The 4,617-nt window shown below is 42.9% G+C and overlaps 1 non-coding gene across 1 annotated transcript; it reads left to right on the forward strand.

The window, feature by feature from the left end:
• Positions 1-438: 438 nt before the first annotated feature.
• On the forward strand, positions 439-511 carry Trnar-ucg. The gene has a single exon. It is a non-coding gene; the product is annotated as a tRNA-Arg (tRNA).
• Positions 512-4,617: the final 4,106 nt, after the last annotated feature.

A 4,617-nucleotide genomic window follows, 5' to 3' on the forward strand; every position in this document is an offset into this window, starting at 1 on the left:
AGTTTTCAGCTGACAATATTTAGTTCCAAAGATAATAACATGCTTTCCTCCAACTTTGAAAGTTCAAGGATCACAACGTGATATCATGAGCTGCAGTATCATCCGTTATTGTTAAAACAGAAAGTTGCACAACATCTACACGAACAAATTAATAAACACACAAAATAAGCACAATAATTGTGTAGTATTCAAGTAACCAGAGACAGTTTGATTATTCTTCAACCTATGTTGTATTAGTTAAACTATGTACTATAAAATGTAAGAACAGGGAACGTTCCGTGAGTAACAGTTTATACTATAAGAACAACATTATGTTGACTTGATGCTAGGCCATGCGCTACACGCCTCCTGACATTACCGTTAGTCATATTTACGGAAACAGAACGGCACTACAAGAGTCCACGGTACATGACACAAGCCGAATAGCATCTCCCAGTTGACCGTGTGGCCTAATGGATAAGGCGTCGGACTTCGGATCCGAAGATTGCAGGTTCGAGTCCTGTCACGGTCGAAAAATTTTAATACCGGACGCCATGCTGCACGTCTTCACCGTGTCATTAGAAACTGACTGCGAAGTCAAAGTCGGGTGTGTTTCCTAATCTAAACTTTGGAACAGTTTGAAAGAATAACAGTTTCGTAGCATTACGTTATTGTGACACATATATTGTAAATATGGGTTGTATCATCCATTGACGTTTTGGTTTTACGGCTCTTTTTTTATAGCGTTGTAATTATTGTGACAGAACCTATGAAACAAGAAAAAAAAACAAGTCTTTTAATCGGCACTAGTCTGTTACCCGATTGCTGAGTGTAGTGATTTCAATCCCTCATTCATTTCTTAAGCTACTGAATCTTCGACGAGACGTCTCCATCCACAGCGACGTTAGCTGTTCTTCATATAATGTGAAGAAGTAGGCTGGTAATCCTCTTCGGTTGATACAACCATATGTTTGGTGTTATTCCTCGTGGACTTCTGCCATAGATTTTTCCTTGCAAAAGGTATTTTTCTAAATGATGCCTTTCTCTACTCAAAATTTGTCCACGTAACTGTAAGTATATTTTGCTGACACGGGGAAATAAACTTATTGTGATACTAAGTTCTTCTGTAATCGGAACATTTGTTCTCGTTTTGTCCACAGTATACGTAACATCTTCCTCTAACACACCGAAGGCATCAATTCGTCTTTTGTCACTAGCTTTCACGGTCCAGGTGTCACAGTCGTACAAGAAAACAGGAAACACCTACGATTCCACCAGGTGCAACTTCTGTGGTTTGGATGTTGGCCGCTTCTGTCAGGTCTTACTAGGAACCCCTTGAGCGCAAATTCACAAAAGGCGGTATATCTACAACAACAGTTGCTGAAGTTGACATTTCGCCATAAAGGATCCCAAGGAATTTCTCAAAGTGAGAAAAAAAGTGGCAGATGAAACATTAGCGTTTCTCCAAGATGAGTCAGTGGAATATGTGATGTCGTATATGTTCGACTGTGGGGACAATGTACCTGAGGAGTACAATAACGACGATACGTGCTTAACAAGTGAAAGCGAGACTGAAACAGGTGCCATATAGTTCATCATTCCTGTCGTACAGGGAGCCACAAATCCCATCTCCAGTTGTCCAGGGAGCGGGTACTAAAAATAATTAAATACATGGAAAATCATCCACAGTATAGTAAAAAAAAAAAAAAAACAATTACGAACAGATTTCGAATGTTTCCAGAATGAAATGTTCACTCTGCTGCGGAGTGTGTGCTGATATGAAACTTCCTGGCAGATTAAAACTGTGTGCCCGACCGAGACTCGAACTCGGGACCTTTGCCTTTCGCGGGCAAGTGCTCTACAAAGTTTGGAAGGTAGGAGACGAGATACTGGCAGAAGTAAAGCTGTGAGGACCGGCAGTGAGTCGTGCTTTGGTAGCTCAGTTGGTAGAGCACTTGGCCGCGAAAGGCAACGGTCCCGAGTTCGAGTCTCGGTGGGGCACACAGTTTTAATCTGCCAGGCAGTTTCAGATTTCGAATAACTCCTTAGCAATACGACCATGTAGTCCATGAGAAAAACTACAGACATACAAGGGAGGACAAGGCGCACTAGTACAAAAACTGATGTTTGCGCGTTTCAAGGATGCTCGATATCTGTTAGAGGATGTCATAATAGTGACCGACTACGTTATCACATCAAACTGCGCGCAATTCAAATTACAGTGATTTGAATGGAAGCAGTGAATGGTTGCATAACTTCAAACAATGCTACAGAACTGGAAGACGTAAGGTAAAGAAATTTCAAACAAAGGGTCAGAACGAACTACGGAATCTGCGAGAAAATTTGTAAATGAGGTAAACAAAGTTATACCATCGTTCAGTAAGGAATTTGTTTTCAACTCTGAATAATCGGGATTTGAAGAGGAAATGCATCTGAAAGGAACCCTGGAAATTAGCGGTATCAGGAGAGCTGTATCAAGACCAACTAATGTTAATGGCTTAACGCATTCGTGTAAAATTATGCCGACTGTTAATGAGGATGGTAATTTGGCTGGAAAGTTATTTATTGTGCTGCGAGAAGTTGGAAGCACTCTGCCCTTTACGCTTCTTTCTCGCGTGCGTGATCTTGCAATGGCAGTAGGAGATATTTATGTCACAGCAAGCAAGAGTGGGAAAACGAGTATGAACACTGCGTTTGGCCAACAGCTGGTCTAATTAACTTGCGTTTGCTTGCTTCATGATCTGTGTACAAAAATTATACTCGTTTAGAGCAAACTGGAAAGTGTCTGACATTGCAATTCATACCACCTAGAACCACTGGACAGATTCAACCTCTGAATGCATGTTTTTTTCCGTGTTACGTAAAACATTTTATCGCATTATCTGCAGCTACGCCTTGAAGGGTAGCCGGTTTCACGATAAAATCCACGACAGACTACTTCGCATTCGGTTGCATGCAATCACATTCCATCAGTTCTCATCACCGGTTATACCCATATGATTCGTCGCACGGGATTAGCCGAGCGGTCAAGGCACTGCGGTCATGGACTGTGAGGCTGGTCCCGGCGGAGGTTCGAGTCCTTCCTCGGGCATGGATGTGTGTGTTTGTCCTTTGGATAATTTAGGTTAAGTAGTGTGTAAGCTTAGGGACTGATGACCTTAGCAGTTAAATCCCATAAGATTTCACACACATTTGAACGTTTGAACCGATATGATTCTGTATGCATTCTTTAAAAGTGGATACCTAGCTGAACGAACTGCACAGTTTGTAACTCCCAAGGAGTTCACCGTCGATCTTGATGCAGCGAACCCTTGTGATCACTGTGGCGCGCCATTTTTCATTTGGTGTTCATAGTGCAAGTTAATGGTTTGTTTTGAATGTCGACGATGTTCATAATGTGAATTGTAATACATTCTTCGCACTGAAGGTTGAACTCTGCACCTTCCGGTCACTCATTTTCTGTCATTCTTCTGATGCACATGGCGAGCCATTAGCAGCTGACATTTTTCCTGACCTGTGACCAAGCACTCCATGGCTTCCTTGTTAGTGAGTTTAAGCACTGCGGCTTGCGAAGGACGATTCTTTCTTTTAAGTCCTTTTACACTTCCCTGTGTCATTCATCAGAGATCGTAGATATAAACAATCATTCATTGTCCCCAGATCCTTTAAGCTTCCTCTAAGTTGAATTTGATCTGAATTTCAGCAATCAATAACCATTAGTTTATTATTATTAACCATTAGTTTGGTCTTTTAATGTTCATCTCTAGAACGAAACATAAACTAATAATTTCATTATGGAGACCAGATCACTGAGCTCTTCCTGGCTTCCGTCAATGAGGGAAGTGTCACCTGCAAAAGGTCAATTCCTGATTTTCCTACCGCCAATTGAAACTCCACCATCCCAGCCATCCGGTCCTTCCTCGATGACATACTCAGCACAGATGTTATGGAGCTGTGCCAACAGCACACAACCTCGTCTGCCTCGATCTGTCACACTGAGAAAGTCCGATTATTCATCAACCACCTACAACCTTGCAGTATGGCCTGTTATGACTTGCCCCGCATGGCACAATCAAAGGCCTCTCTATAATCTAGAAAACAAATGAGTGACTTACTTATTGTTGATGTGGCGGTCCTCAGACGTCAGTACATGGGACAGAAAAAGGTAGTGAAACTTCCTGGCAGATTAAAACTGTATGCCGGACCGATACTCGAACTCGGGACCTTTGCCTTTCGCGGGCAAGTGCTCTACCAGAAGAGCTTCCGTGAAGTTTGGAAGGTAGGAGACGAGGCACTGGCACAATTGAAGCTGTGAGGGCGGGTCGTGAGTCGTTCTTGGGAAGTTCAGTTGATAGAGCACTTGCCCGCGAAAGGCAAAGGTCCCGAGTTCGAGTCCCGGTCCGGCACACCGTTTTAATCTGCCGGGAAGTTTCATATCAGCGCACACTCCACTGCAGAATGAAAATCTCATTCGAGAAAAAGGTAGTGTTTAAGAAGAGAGATAACATAACACCTGCAGTCTATGAACATCTGTTACTGAGTCAAAGGCAACGAGCGCAGAAGACATACACGCCATACCATGTCACAGGCGTTGACACTGGCGATCTGACACACGCCTCTTTCGGCTGGAGGCTCCAG

This window comes from Schistocerca piceifrons, chromosome 3 (genome assembly GCF_021461385.2).
Source record: "Schistocerca piceifrons isolate TAMUIC-IGC-003096 chromosome 3, iqSchPice1.1, whole genome shotgun sequence".
Lineage (NCBI taxonomy): Eukaryota > Metazoa > Arthropoda > Insecta > Orthoptera > Acrididae > Schistocerca > Schistocerca piceifrons.